The sequence below is a fragment of the Solanum stenotomum genome, chromosome 8 (genome assembly GCF_019186545.1).
Source record: "Solanum stenotomum isolate F172 chromosome 8, ASM1918654v1, whole genome shotgun sequence".
NCBI classification, from domain to species: Eukaryota; Viridiplantae; Streptophyta; class Magnoliopsida; order Solanales; family Solanaceae; genus Solanum; species Solanum stenotomum.
In genome coordinates this window covers 9,295,206-9,312,137 of record NC_064289.1, presented here as the reverse complement: position 1 = coordinate 9,312,137, position 16,932 = coordinate 9,295,206, and the positions used below count along the sequence as shown (strand labels likewise).

At 36.7% G+C, this 16,932-nt stretch overlaps 1 pseudogene; it reads right to left on the bottom strand.

The window, feature by feature from the left end:
* Nucleotides 1–3,365: 3,365 nt before the first annotated feature.
* The window catches only part of LOC125873441 (probable 2-oxoglutarate-dependent dioxygenase AOP1), a 15,635-nt pseudogene continuing 2,068 nt past the window's right edge, over nucleotides 3,366–16,932 (bottom strand).

Below are 16,932 nucleotides of genomic sequence, written 5' to 3'. Positions count from 1 at the left end.
TTTTTTCTAAGAATAATAGATGATTTATATATATTTATTATGCTTAATTCTATGCATGCAATTGAATCTATTTATAAAGAATTTGAAATAACATAACCTTTAGGTTGTGTGAAGGCAAGTACTTTTCCCATGTTGCTAATTGTTTACTAATTCAACGATAAGTAGGCCTTCCTAATTTATAGCATTGTTGCTAAACAAATTAAGCTTCTTAGGTATGTATATAGCTAGGCATAGTTTGGGTAAAATTATATTAAAATTCAATATTTTTGAAATTTTGGTTTGAATTTTGTATGAGGGCAAAGAATCAACCAATAATCACCACAATATGAAAGATGAACCAATATTCGAGCAAAGATTATGATACTTAACTTCCTCAATTTTTAAGATAAAATATATTATTAAAAAATTTAATCAAAAGATTAGACTCATACAAATCTCAATCTAACGTTGCAATTCTATTATAAAATAAGAATCAAACAGACCATTCGTATGAGAACAAACTTAGAAATAGAATTTTTGTACGAGTCTAAAAATATATATATGCATTTTCATTTTGAGAAAGAAATACTTATTCGAGGAAATTAAATACAAAAACACACATTAGGAATGTAAAAATATCTACCTATAAAAATTATAGTGTAGATTTATTTACTATTCAGATCCTTAAAAGTATTTTGAGAATGATGCATCAAAAAATTTATAATAATCAACATCGCAATATTTTGCAATCACGCAAAAGGCGTACAAATTAACTGGTATTATTACATATTATCACTCAAACTAGTACATAAAGGACAAGCATATACTCACAAGTCACAAGGAGTATGCATATTTATTCTACATGACTAGTAAACTGTCACTCCCCAAGCCTACATCGTGGGAGGGACTGGCACTCGAGAACCATTGTTGGCCCCAAGTTAACCCTTTGTAACATCTCGCAATTTGAAATAACTAGGAAGAAGATAATAATTGGAAATAGTCATTTTTGGAAAAAGAATGAAAATCTGGAAATTTGTTCAAGTTAAGAAAAGTTGAGTTTTGGTCAACTTCAAACGGCCATAACTCCTAGCTCAGGATGATTTAGGTGTACTTCCAGATATGATTGGGAAGCTCTTGGAATGATCTTTCCAACGCCGCCAAGTTTGCGCGATTCAGAGTTCGTATGAGTAAATTATGCCCTTTGGAAATTGGGCTATTGGATTAAGGAAAGTCTAATCCGGATTTTGGAAGGGTAATTTAGTCTTTTCCTTACCTAATTATTCTAATTCATTTTTAGGAGTTTAATTGGGGTAAATTCAGATTTTCGTCAGTTTTAGAAAAGTGAATTTCATGCTAAGGCTTGGAGAAGAGGAGAAAAGAGGAGAAAGGAGAAGAATGTTCAAGATTCATCGATTTCGTCAAGGATAGCTTGTGGATTTCATCGGGGGTGATCCCTAAAAGGTATGTGAGATCACATAGCGTTGGGTTAGTTCACCCATGCGCCAACCATGATTTAATTCAGCGAATTTAAGTCTTTGAAAGTTTAGAAATTGAGTTCTTGATGAACATTGTTGAAGGTTTCGTTTGAATTCTTGTGGATTGTGTTGTTGAAGTTTCTTGCGATTTGATTCATGTTTTCGGGTGTAATTTCGGTTTGAATCTATCATATATTCAGGGTATAAATGATTCTAAGCGTTTGGGGAAAGAACTATTGAAGTTTAGAGGGTTTAGAGTTGAAAAACGAAGAAGAAAAATCGTCAGACACCTAAGGAAGGGGGTGGGGCGTCGCGCCAGACAGTGCGCCCCAAAGAAGCCTCTGAATGTGGGGCTCCGAGGCTACGCGCCAGCCAGAGCGCCCCAACTTACCCTCTAAATTTTGAGGGCTGGCGCCCCGTGCCTCTCAGAGTGCCAAGGACGCCAGTTCTCCCCATTCCTCCCTTATCTTTTCGTACTAGTTCCTCAGTGATGTACCTATATTTTCTAGTTGATTCCATCACTCTAAGGTACGTCTAAACATCATGAAATCATCCATAAATACGAGATCATGAACCTTGAATTCATACTTCAATTCAAGGAAAGTTAAGAGTCAAGTCTAGAAGTCAAGAAGCAAGTCAAGAGAAGTTTATAAAGTTTTCGAAAGTCTTTCACAAACGTTCTAACTTTGTTTTAAGACTTAAGTTTCAAGTTAACCAAAGAGTAAAAAGTTGAGTTCATTTCTCAAAAAGATATAAGGGAACTAAGTATTTCCAAAGAGTTTATAAATGTTTTCACATTTGAGCAAGAAAAGGGAACATCAATTCCAAGTGAGCTTTGAAGCTAAGTTTTGAGTAATTATTTCAAACAAAAGAAAAAGTTTTTATTTAAAATCATATAAGCTAAGTATATTTTGGGAGTAGTATTGAGCACCGATATGGGGATGCGAGTTCATATTAACTCAAGTCTCCATAAACCATGTATCCATCATGGGTAGTAAAGGATCATACTTTTTAGATGACTTCTTAAGATGTTTTTAGCATAGACTAGTGGTCCACTTAGTGAGTTAGGTTCTATACCCCTCGGCAAGGTATAGGACGGTCCTTGGCAGCGTGAGGTAAAACACTGTACCATTACTTAGGCTCATAGTGGTGGTCGTCGGTTAGAGAATCTCCCACAGAAACTATATTACTTTGTATATGAGAAAAAGTTGAGTTTGTTATTGCATTTTCTTTAACGAACTAAGTTGCTTTTACTGTTTTATAAAGTTTTTCATATATTGCATGTGTTTTATTGCTTTATTATGAGTTGAGTTATTCATGAGTTGAGAAGAGCCAAGGTAAGTGTTTCCTTAAGAATCTTTTCAAGCCTATGTTATGTTTAACATTCCAACTCGCAAACTCGTACATTCAATGTACTGATACCAGTTGGCCTACATCTTATTATGATGCAGAACCAGGTAATCAGGATCAGCATCCAGCACCTTGTTGATCCAGTTGAGCACTCCAAAGTCAGTTGGTGAGCCTTCTTGCATTCCGAAGGACTCCTTCCTATTGCTTTTAGTTTTATTATCAGTTCATTAAGATATTGTCGGGTTTGTCCCAACATCCATCTCAGTTATTTTAGAGGCTTCATAGATAGTCAGACAGTTAGTTATGAGTCTTTCAGCTTTGTATTTCAGATGTTTTGGTATGAGACTTGAGTAGCCATTTTGGCTAGTTTGAATGCTTTTTTTAAAGACATTCTAAGATTTGTCCTAAGTTCTTTGTTTGAAGTTATCTCTGAAGTTTAAGTCTTCCGTTAAGTAAGTAAGTCAGGCCAAGGGTTCGCTTGGGGCCAGCAATGATTTTGGAGTGCCAGCCACGTCCGGGGTGTAGGCTCGGGGACTAACACCTTTGACCTGGCTTACTTACTCAGCGGATAAATACTTTCAAAACAAGTAAATTGAACTGCTCAAAATAATTTAAGATGTAATAAATAACATTCACTGCCAAAGTGGCAACTCAAGTCTTAACTTAATTGAAAAGGGAAAGTAAAGACTCATGTACTAACATCAACTAACTCTGTCTATGAAGCCTCTAAACAACCGAGATGGACGTCGGTACAAGACCCACGACATCCTAATGAACTAAAATACTGAAAGAAAGAAAGAGGATCCTCCGAAAAGCTAGGAGGCTCACCAACTGACTCAGAGTGCTCAACTGGATCAACGACGCGCTGGATGCTGACCCTGGTTACCTGTGTCTGCATCATAATAAGATGCAGGCCAAATAGCGTCAATACATTGAATGTACGAGTATGTGAGGGGAATTCTAAAACAAGACATAAGCTTAAAAGGAACAGAAGAACTTACCTGACTCAACTCAACTGAACTGAACTGATTTCAATATAAAGCAGTGTATAAAAATGCAGTATAAGAAAAGTTTTAAAACATAGCTTTCAACTCTGTGTATTTAGAAATACAATAATAACTCTGTATGTATGCAATGATACAATATGTACTCAGTTGGTATATGAAAATACACATATTTCTGATATATATAAAAATTGTTGTGGTAGTTTTTCGAACCGACAATCATCACTTAAGAGCTATTGTTATGATGCAGCATTTTTCCTCACACTGTCAGGGCCATCCTATACATTGCCGGGGGTATAAAACCTGAACTACTAAGTGGATCCACTAGTCTATGCTAAAAATCACTAAGGAATCATCTAAAAAGTATGACCCTTTTCTACCCATAATGGCTACATGGTTTATGGCGGCTCAGAGTTCTCTAAACTCTCCCCCATATCGGTGCTCAATACTACTCCCAAAATATACTAGCTCTTTATGTTTTAAAAACATAACTTTTTTCTGTGGTTTGAGATAATTCCTCAAAGTTTAGCTCAAAGGCTATCTTGGAAACTCAATTTCCCTTCTTGCTTAATTGTGAAAGCATTTACTCTTTTCAGAAAACTAGCTCAAAGGCTCTTCGGAAATCAAATTTTCCTTTCTTGCTTAATTGTGAAAGCATTTACTCTTTTATGAAAACTAGCTCAAAGGCACTGTGGAAATCAAAGTTTCCTTACTTGTTTAAATGTGAAAACATTTTAAACTCTTTCGGAATACATAGTCCCTATATACCTTTGAAGAAATGAACTTCAACTTTATTCTTTACTGAACTCAAAACTCAAGTCTTAAAACAAAGTGAAATCATTTGTAAAAGACTTTTGGAAAACTCTATGAACTTTTCTTGACTTGACTCTTAACTTTTCTTGACTTGACTCTTAACTTTCCTTGAATTGAATTATGGATTCAACGATTGTAATTTGTGATAGCAAAGATCTCATGATGTTTAGGAGTGTTTTTAGTTAGATAAACATGAGAAATGATCAAGAAATCACTGCATGGAAGCAAGTTTGCACCACGGAGATGCATTTAAATATTTGGTCGCGAAATAAATTTTGAGGCAGAACGGTCCGTGACCGCTCCGCTCAGACAATTTTTTTCAATCCTAAGGAACAGGTCCGCGTCGTGGACATGATACCCAAATTATCCCAACTTTTTCCTGCTTCATTTTCTAGCCCCAATTCGCCTAGATTCAATTTTTTTCATATCTCTTTAGATTTAGGTACCCACAACATATGCACAAGAATCTAACTCAAAGGAACTTTAACAATCGATCTTAAACTCTCAAGAACTCCTCAATCTCATTCCAAATTCAATAACGAAAGCAATTTAAGAATACAGCTCAAGAACATCAAATTCTCAATCTTTTTAAGACGAAATTACACTGAATAAATTATGTTTGGCGTGTGGGTGAATGAACCCAACGTTGTGTGAACTCACATACCTCGTACGGATCACCCTTGACGAAATCCACAAGCGATTATTGAAGATCTTGACGATTCTTGCTCCTTCTCCTCTTCTTTCCACTTCTCTCAAAATCCTAACTCAAATCCCAAAAGCATAAATTGAATTTAATCAGTTTAGACCTTAAAATAATTACCAAAAACGTAATTAACTAATTGGATATAGAAAAGACCAAAATACGCTTCTAAAATCTGGATAGGACTTTCCTTATCCAAATAGCCAAATTTCCAAAGGGATTATCTCACTCATACAAACTCGAAATCGTGCAAACTCGACGGCGTTAGAAATATAATTCAACGATCTTTCCTACGGTATCTGGAATCACACCTAACTCATCCCGAGCGAGGATTTATGGTCATTTTAAGTAGACCAAAAACCCAAACTTAAAGTAACTTAACAAATTTCCAGATTTTCATTCTTTCCAAAAACAACTCTTTCTAATTCTAGCTCTTTCTAGTTCTTTCAAATAGTGAGGTGTTACAATATCTCCCCTTTGGGAAAATTCGTCCTCGAATGAGATTACTCTTACTAAACTAAGGGTGTAACATCTAACATTCAACTCAAACACCCAACAAGCAATGCAAATACGACATGCCAACTTATAAATTAAAGACTACTAAGAAGAGAATTAGTACTTTGATCAAGAATTTCTCCGGATTGGAAGAGATGTGGATATCTCTTTTTCATATCTTCATTTGCTTCCCAAGTAGCTTCCTCAACAAATTGGTTCCTCCAAAGAACTTTGACTGATGCTACCTCTTTTGTTCTCAACTTGCGAACTTGGCGATCTAAAATCTGAACCGGAATAAGCTATCATTGATCCCAATATCTTAAGTTGGTATGATAAGTGAAGGATCTCACATGCACTTCTTCAACATGGAAATGTTAATTACTGGATGAACCACTGCTAACTCATGTGGCAGCTTTAACTCATAAGCTACATTTCTAACCTTTTTTGATATCCGGTTAGGATTAATATACCGGGGGCTAAGTTTCCCCTTCTTACCAAATCTCATAACACCCTTCATGGGTGAAACTTTCAAGTAAACTTAATCATCTACTACGAATTCTAACTACCTTCTCCTAACATCAGTGTAGAATTTATGACGATTCAATGTCGTTTTCAACCTCTCTTGAATGACTTTCATTTTCTCCATAGCTTGATGAACTAAGTATGGTCCTATTAACCCAGCTTCACCAACTTTAAACCATACGATAGGTGATCTGCATCTTCTCTCAAAAAGAGCATCATAAGGAGCCATCTGGATGCTAGAATAGTAACTATTGTTGTAAGCAGACTCAATGAGAGGTAGGTGATCATCCCAATTACCCTTGAAATCAATCACACAATCTACCTTGATACCTTAAAACACCATATCCCCTTGTTCAAACGCCATCACTTATTGCTTATGAACACTTGCCTTTAATGTAAGCAATAAATGAGCTTGGTCTTGCGTCCCTTTTACTTCTGACACTAATGATGATTCAACATTACTACTCCTGCTTCTGTGTAATCCATTCGTTCAACTACTAGTCGTGCAAGTCTATGTACTTCTTTTGCTAACTCTTTCTTATCTTCCTCAAAGTGGGTGGTACTACCCATAGACAATCTACTCAAGGCATCAGCAACAACATTAGCCTCACCTGGGTGATAAAGAATACTCACGTCATAATCTTTCAGTAACTCTACCACCTCCTTTGTCTGAGATTAAGTTCTTTCTGACTAAACATATACTAAAGACTTTTGTGATCGATGAAAACATCCATATGAACACCATAAAGATAATGGTGCCATATTTTCAAATCAAAAACTACGGCACCCAACTCGAGGTCTTGAATTGGGTAGTTACTCCTATAAACCTTCAACTGTCTAGAGGAATAAGCTATAACTTTGCCATTTTGCATTAATACACAACCTAGACTAACTCTAGACACATCACAATAGACAGCAAAGCCTTGCATACCTTCTAGTAAGGTCAATACTAGGGCAGTAGTCAACCTCGTTTTCAATTCCTGAAAGTTTTTCTCACAAGCTTCAGACCACTGAAACTTCACTGTCTTCTGAGTCAACTTTGTCAAAGGGGATGAAATAGAGGGGAACCCCTCTACGAACCTTCTATAATAGCCAGCTAAACCCAAGAAACTCCTAATGTCAGTTAGAGACGTGGGCTTAGGCTAATTATGCACTGCCTCTATTTTCTGAGTATCAACTTTAATTCCCTCTCCATACACAATGTGGACTAAGAATGCCACAAACTCAAGCCAAAGCTCACACTTAGAGAACTTGGCATATAACTCTCTATCTTTTAGAGTCTGGAGAACTATTCTAAGATGAATAGCATGATTTTCTTCATTCCTCGAATAAATTAGTATGTCATCAATGAAGACGATAACAAACATATCTAAATATAGTTTTAATACTGTATTCATAAGGTCCATAAATATCGCATGCGTATTGGTCAAACCAAAGGACATAACCAGGAACTCATAATGACCATAACGGGTTATGAAAGCTGTCTTTGGAAGATCACATTCCCTCACTTTTAACTGATAGTAGCTAGATCTAATGTCTATCTTAGAAAAACAGGTGGCACCCTAAAGTTGATCGAAAAGATTATTAATTCTCGGAAGAGGATACTTATTATTGATGGTAACCTTTTTCAACTGGCGGTAATATATACACATCCTAAGAGAATCATCCTTCTTTCTCACAAACAAGAACGGAGCGACCTAAGGTGAGACACTTGGTCGAATAAAACCCTTATCTAGGAGATCTTTCAAATGTTAGTTCAACTCTTTTAACTCTTCTGGTGCCATTCTATATGGTGGAATAGAGATAAGACGAGTATCAAGAATAATATCTATACCAAAGTCTATTTCTCTCTCATGAGGGACTCCGAGAAGATCATCTGGAAAGACTTCTGCAAACTCTTTTACTACTGAAACTAACTGAATATGAGGTATCTTAACACTAGAGTCATTAACTCGAACCAAGTGATAGACACACCCCTTGGAAACTAACTTTCTTGCCTTAAGGTACGAAATAAAATGACCCTTAGGCACCACTGAATGGCTTTTCCACTCTAAGACTGGCTCATTTGGAAACTGAAACTTGATAACTTGAGTTCTACAATCTATTGCTGCATAAAAGGCATGAAGCCAGTCCATACCTAGAATGACATCAAAATCTACCATGTCTAACTCAACTATGCCAGCCATGGTACTCTTGTGATTGATGAAAAATGGGGCAATCACGATAGATTCTCTCTGCTAGAATAGACTCACCAATATATGTAGAAACACTGAAAGGCTCACTAAGTTGCTCAAGAAGAACATTAAAATTCATCGCAACATACAAAGTTACAAAGGATAAACTCGCTCCTGGATCTAGCAAAGCATAACCATTAAAGTTAAAGACTTTGATCATACCAGTGACAACATCTAGAGAATTTTCTTGCTCTTGGCGACTAGTGATCGCATAAAGCCTATTTGTTCCTCCGCCAGTACCGGATGTAGCTCCTCTACGTGCAGCCATGTCTGATGGAGCAACTGAAGAAGACTAGGCTCTATTGCCGCCATTACCATTGCCTTGTTTGTTCTTGAGACACTCTCGTATAAAATGACCATTTTAGCCACACTTGAAACATCCACTGGATCCATCACGACACATCCCTGAGTGGTTCCTACCACACTTAGCACATGAAGGAATCTTAGTACCTCCTTGTGCCTTACTACCTTACGAATGCGCAGGTCTAGCTCTAAAGTTCTGAGAATTCTAACTATTGTACTCACATTTGTTCCTTTGTTCAGGTGCACTAGTAGCTTATGTTGGAAAGAAGACCGGTTCACATTACTCCTTTGCTTCCCGGATTCATTCCCTGATGTCTTAGCCCTCTTAGTCTTAAACATTTTTCTATCCTTCAGCTGGTCCTCCTCAACTTGTTGTACATGGATCATCAGCATTGCTATGCCCATGTAACCTATTAGCATGACTATCTTACTTTCCTTACTTGATAGACAAGTCAACCCAACAATGAATAAACTCATCATGCTCCTTATATCAATAACCATCTATTTGCTTCTCTTAGCTAACGGGGAAATAAAAGCCCCGTGAAAACACTCTCAAACAATCCAACTCATAATCAGTTACGCGTAAGCATGAGTTAGAAATAAACTTTTTAGAGATAAAACTCTAACGCACGAAATGAGTGTGAAAGAAGTAAAGGAATTTCCTAAATGTTGCAGCCTCCTAATTATAGATGTGGCACGCTTCACACCGATAACTAGGACTCTACAGAGATGGCTTCATACACTCCCAAGGACTTTTGAACTTTGTGCTCTGATACCAAGTTTGTCACCCTCCGAGCCTACACCTTGGGCGGGACTGGCACTTGAGAACCATTGTTGGCCCCAAGAGAACCCTTGGCCTAGCTTACTTACTCAGCGAAAGACTTTACCCAAGATAAATACTATTAAAACAAGTAAATTAAACTGCTCAAAATAACTTAGAATGTAATAAATAACATTCACTGTCAAAGTGACAACTCAAGTCTTAACTTAACTGAAAAGGGAAGTAAAGACTCATGTACTAACATCAACTAACTCTGTCTATGAAGTCTCTAAAAAATTGAGATGGACGTCGGTACAGGACCCACTACATCCTAATGCGCTAAAATACTGAAAGCAATAGAAAGGATCCTCCGAAAAGTTAAGAGGCTCACCAACTGACTCTGAGTGCTCAACTGGATCAACGAGGCACTAGATGCTCAACCTGGTTACCTGTGTCTACATCATAATAAGATGCAGGCCAAATGACATCAGTACATTGAATGGTACGAGTATGCGAGGGGAATTCTAAAACAAGACATAAGCTTGAAAGAAACTGAAGAACTTTCCCGGCTCAACTAAACTGAACCGAACTAATTTCAATATAAAGCAGTGTATAAAAATGTAGTATAAAAAAAAGCTTTAAAACATGGTTTTCAACTCTGTGTATTTAGAAATACAATAATAACTCTATTTGTATGAAAAGATACAATATGAACTCTGTTTGTATATAAAAATACAAATATTTCTGATATATATATCTATAAATACAAAATACTGTTGTGGGAGTTTCTCTAATCGACAACCATCACTTAAGAGCTATTCTGATGATACAACGTTTTACCTCACGCTGCCAGAGCCGTCCTATACCTTGCTGGGGGTATAGAACCTGAACTACTAAGTGGATCCACTAGTCTATGCTAAAAAGCACTAAGGAATCATCTAAAAAGTATGACCCTTTTCTACCCATAATGGCTACATGGTTTATGGCAGCTCAGAGTTCTCTGAACTCTCCCCCATATCGGTACTCAATACTACTTCCAAAATATACTAGCTCTTTATGTTTTAAAAACATAACTTCTTTCTATTGTTTGAGATAATTACTAAAAACTTAACTCAAAAGCTTTCTTAGAAATCTCAGTTTCCCTTCTTGGTTAATTGTGAAAGCGTTTACTCTTTTATGAAAACTAGCTCAAATGTTCTTTGGAAATCAAAGTTTCCTTTCTTGCTTAATTGTGAAAGCATTTACTCTTTTTTGAAAACTAGCTCAAAGACTCATTGGAAATCAAAATTTCCTTACTTGTTTAAATGTGAAAACATTTTAAACTCTTTGGGAATACATAGTCCCAGTATACTTTTGAAGAAATGAACTTCAACTTTACTCTTTACTGAACTCAAAACTCAAGTCTTAAAACAAATTTAAATCATTTGTAAAAGACTTTTGGAAGACTCTGTGAACTTCTTTTGACTTGACTCTTAACTTCTCTTGACTTGAATCTTAACTTTCCTTGAATTGAATTATGGATTCAAGGATTGTGATTTGTGATTGGAAAGACCTCATGATGTTTAGGAGTGTTTTTAGATAGATAAACATGAGAAATGATCAAGAAATCATTGTTTGGAAGCAAGTCCGCGATTTGAAGATGCATTTAAATGTTTGGTGGCGAAATAAATCTTGAGGTAGAACGGTTCGTGACCGCTCCGCTCCGTAAAGACAATTTTTTTCAACCCGAGGAATAGGTCCGCGACGCGGACCTAGTACCCAGATTTGCCCAATTTTTTCCTTCTTCGTTTTCTAGCCCCAATTCGCCTAGATTCGATTCTTTTTCTCCATATCTCTTTAGATTCAGGTACCGACAACATATGCACAAGAATCTAACTCAAAGAAACTCTAATAATTGATCTTAAATTCTCAAGAACTCCTCAATCTCATCCCAAATTCAAGAACGAAAGCAATGCAAGAATACAACTCAAGAACATCAAATTCTCAATCTTTTTAGGACAAAATTACATTGAATAAAACATGTTTGGCACGTGGGTGAACGAACCTAATGTTGTGTGAACTCACATACCTCATAGGGATCACCCCTCGACGAAATCCACAAGCGATTCTTGAAGATCTTGATGATTCTTGCTCCTTCTCCTCCTTTCTCCTCTTCTTTTCTCTTCTCTCAAAACCCTAACTCAAATCCCAAAAGCGTCAACTGATTTCAATCAGTTTAGACCTTAAAATAATTACCAAAAACGTAATTAACTAATTGGGTATGGAAAAGACCAAAATACCTTTCTAAAATCCGGATTGGACTTTCCTTATCCAAATAGCCAAACTTCCAAAGGGAATATCTCACTCATACATACTCGGAATCGTGCAAACTCAGCGGCGTTGGAAAGATAATTCAACCATATTTCCTACGGTTTCTAGAAGCACACCTAAACCATCCTGAGCTAAGAGTTATGGTCGTTTGAAGTTGGCCACAAACCCAAACTTAACGTAACTTAATAAATTTTCAGATTTTCATTCTTTCCAAAAACAAATCTTTCTAATTCTAGATCTTTCTAGTACTTTCAAATAGCGAGGTGTTACAATATCTCACTTTTGGGAACATTCATCCTCGAATGAGATTACTCTTACTAAGGTAAGGGCTTAACATCTANTTGACCACAAACCCAAACTTAACGTAACTTAATAAATTTTCAGATTTTCATTCTTTCCAAAAACAAATCTTTCTAATTCTAGATCTTTCTAGTACTTTCAAATAGCGAGGTGTTACAATATCTCCCTTTTGGGAACATTCATCCTCGAATGAGATTACTCTTACTAAGGTAAGGGTGTAACATCTAACATTCAACTCGTACACCCAACAAGCAATGGAAATACAACATGCCAACTTATAAATTAAAGAGTACTAAGAAGAGAATTAGTATCTTGATCTGGAATTTCTCCGAATTCAAAGAGATGTGGATATCTTTTTTTAATATCTTCCCAAATAGCTTCCTCAACAAATTGGTTCTTCCAAAAATCTTTGATTGATGCTACCTCTTTGTTCTCAACTTGAGAACTTGGCAATCTAAAATCTAAACCGGAATCTCTTCATAAGATAAGCTATTTTTTATCCCAATATCTTAAATTGGTATGATAAGTGAAGGATCTCTCATGCACTTCTTCATCATGAAAATGTGAATTACCGGATGAACCGTTGTTATCTCTTGTGGTAGCTCTAACTCATAAGCTACATTTCCAACCCTTTTTGATATCCGGTTAGGACTAATATACCGAGGGCTAAGTTTCCCCTTCTTACCAAATCTCATAACACCCTTCATAGGTGAAAATTTCAAGTAAACCCAATCATCTACTTCGAACTCTAACTCTCTTCTCCTAACATCAGTGTAGGATTTCTGACGACTCAAGGCCGTTTTCAACCTCTCTTGAATGACTTTCATTTTCTCCATAGCTTGATGAACTAAGTCTGGTCCTACTAACCCAGCTTCACTAACTTCAAACCATCTGATAAAAGATCTGCATCTTCTCCCATAAAGAGCTTCGTAAGGAGCCATCAGGATACTAGAATGGTAACTATTGTTGTAAACAGACTCAATGAGAGGTAGGTGATCATCCCAATTACCCTTGAAATCAATCACACAATCTACCTTGATACCTTAAAACACCATCTCCCCCTTGTTCAAACGCCATCACTTTTTGCTTATGAACACTTGCCTTTATATCAAGCAATAAATGATCTTGGTCTTGCTTCTCTTTTGCTTCTGACACTAATGATGATTCAGCACCACTACTCCTCCTTCTATGGAATCCATTAGTCGAACTTTTAGTCGTGCAAGTCTATGCACCTCTTTTGCTAACTCTTTCTTATATTCCTCAAAGTGGGTGGTACTACCCATAAACAATCTACTCAAGGCATCAGCAACAACATTAGCCTTACCTAGGTGATAAAAAATACTCATGTCATAATCTTTCAGTAACTCTGCCACCTTATTTGTCTGAGATTAAGTTCTTTCTGACTAAACATATATGAAGACTCTTGTGATCGGTGAACACACCCATATGAACACCATAAAGATAATGGTGTCATATTTTCAAAGCAAATACTACGGCACCCAACTCGAGGTCATCGGTTGGATAGTTTCTCTCGTGAACCTTCAACTGTCTGAAGGAATAAGCTATAACTTTGTAATTCTGCATTAATACACAACCTAAACCAACTCTAGACGCATCACAATAGACAACAAAGCCTTGTTTACCTTCTAGTAAGATTAATACTAGGGCAGTAGTCAACCACTTTTTCAATTCCTGAAAGCTTTTCTCACAAGCTTCAGACCATTGAAACTTCACTGTCTTTTGAGTCAACTTTGTCAAAGGGGATGAAGTAGATGAGAACCCCTCTACGAACCTTCTATAATAGCCAGCCAAACCCAAGAAACACCTAATGTCAGTTGGAGACGTGGGCCTAGGCCAATTCTACACTACCTCTATTTTCTGAGTATCAACTTTAATTCCTATCCAGACACAATGTGGCCTAAGAATGCCACCGACTCAAGCCAAAACCCATACTTAGAGAACTTGGCATATAACTTTCTATCTTATAGAGTCTGGAGAACTATTCTAAGATAACTAACATGATCTTCTTCATTCCTCGAATAGATTAGTATGTCATCAATGAAAACGATAACAAACATATCTAAATAAGGTTTGAATACTCTAATCATAAGGTCCATAATGTCGCAGGCATATTGGTCAAACCAAAGGACATAACCAGGAACTCATAATGACCATAATGGGTTCTGAAAGTTGTCTTTGGAATATCACATTCCCTTAGTCTTAACTGATGGTAGCCAGATCTGAGGTCTATCTTACAGAAACTGGTAGCACCCTGAAGCTGATAGAAAAGATCATTAATTCTTGGACGAGGATACTTATTATTGATGGTGACCTTTTCCAACTGGCGGTAATCTATACACATCCTAAGGGAACCATCCTTCTTCCTCACAAACAAGAACGGAGCTTCCCAAGGTGAGACACTAAGAATGCCACCGACTCAAGCCAAAACCCATACTTAGAGAACTTGGCATATAACTTTCTATCTTATAGAGTCTGGAGAACTATTCTAAGATGACTAACATGATCTTCTTTATTCCTCGAATAAATTAGTATGTCATCAATGAAGACGATAACAAACTTATCTAAATAAGGTTTGAATACTCTATTCATAAGGTCCATAATGTCGCAGGCATATTGGTCAAACCAAAGGACATAACCAGGAACTCATAATGACCATAATGGGTTCTGAAAGTTGTCTTTGGAATATCACATTCCCTTAATCTTAACTGATGGTAGCCAGATCTGAGGTCTATCTTACAGAAACTGGTAGCACCCTGAAGCTGATAGAAAAGATCATTAATTCTTGGACGAGGATTCTTATTATTGATGGTGACCTTTTCCAACTGGCGGTAACCTATACACATCCTAAGGGAACCATCATTCTTCCTCACAAACAAGAACGGAGCTTCCCAAGGTGAGACACTAGGTCGAATAAAACCCTTATATAGGAGATTTTTCAACTGCTCATTCAACTCTTTTAACTCTGCTAGTGCCATTCTATATGGAGGAATAGATATAGGACGAGTATCAAGAATAATATCTATACCGAAGTCTATTTCTCTCTCAGGAGGGACTCCGAGAAGATCATCTGGAAAGACTTCTGGAAACTCTTTTACTACTGGAACTAACTAAATAGGAGGTATCTCAACACTAGAGTCATTAACTCGAACCAACTAATAGACACACCCCATGGAAACCAATTTTCTTGCCTTAAGGTACGAAATAAAACGACCCTTTGGCACTGCTGAACTGATTTTCCACTCTAAGACTAGCTCATTTGGAAACTGAAACTTGATAACTCGAGTTCTACCATCTATTGATGCATAAAATGCATGAAGCCAGTCCATATCTAGAATGACATCAAAATCTACCATGTCTAACTCAACTATGTCAGCCATGGTACTCTTGTGATTGACGAAAAATGGTACAATCACGATAGACTCTCTCTGCTAGAATAGACTCACCAACAGGTGTAGAAACACTAAAAGGCTCACTAAGTTGCACAGAAAGAACATTAAAATTTATCGTAACATATGGAGTTACAAAGGATAAACTCGCTCCTGGATCTAGCAAAGCATAACCATTAAAGTTAAAGACTTTGATCATACCAGTGACAACATCCAGAGAATTCTCTTGCTCTTGGCGACTAGTGATCGCATAAAGGTTGTTTGTTCCTCCGCCAGTACCGGATGTAGCTCCTCTACGTGCAGCTCTGTATGGTGGGTCAACTGAAGAAGACTAGGCTCTATTGCCCCCATTACCATTACCTTGCTTGTTCTTTGGACACTCTCGCATAAAATGATCATTCTGGCCACACTTGAAACATCCAATGGAGCCATCACGACACATCCCTGAGTGGTTCCTACCACACTTAGCACATGTAGGAATCTTATTACCCCCTTGTGCTTTACTACCTTGCGAATGCGCAGGTCCAGATTTTCATTCTTTCCAAAAACAACTCTTTCTAATTCTAGCTCTTTCTAGTTCTTTCAAATAGCGAGGTGATTCACATTGCAAGCCTTCTTCCGTGTAGCTAAAAGTAAGGAACTCAAGATGATTATATGGCTTAAAGTGTAAAGGGTGGTCTTCATCTACCAGCTCTTCTGGTGCCTTTATCGTAAATCCATCTTTAGGTGTTGAAAACAAAGCAACTGAGTACCTTGTCTTATTTCCTCTCATCAACACTCTATGATATGGTAAATGTATCCTACCATTTGTCCAAGCCTACGTATAAAAACAACCCTTCATAGTCCAAATTGAAAGATAAAAAAAAAATAAGTACATTTGAACTTCTATACATTGACAATATAAAAGAATTTTTAAAAATCAAGTCATCCGAAAAAATAGTTATACATAATCGCCCATAAAAATAAGACATGTTAGATGTCATAATTGGTTAAAATAAGTTGATACTATGGGTGTGTTTGGTATGAAGGAAAATGTTTTCCATGGAAAATGTTTTCCTAGAAAATGTTTTCCTGGATAATAAGTTGATTTTTGACTTATTTTCTCATGTTTGGTTGGTGAGTAGAAAATATTTTTCGGAAATGATTTTTAGTGTTTGATTTATGAATGATTTTTTTTTTTAGAAATATCTTTTATTTTTACTAGGGTAGAAAATAATTTTTGAAATTGAAAATATTTTTTAAAAACATAACTTAAATTTTTTTGGGGGTGGGGTGGGGGG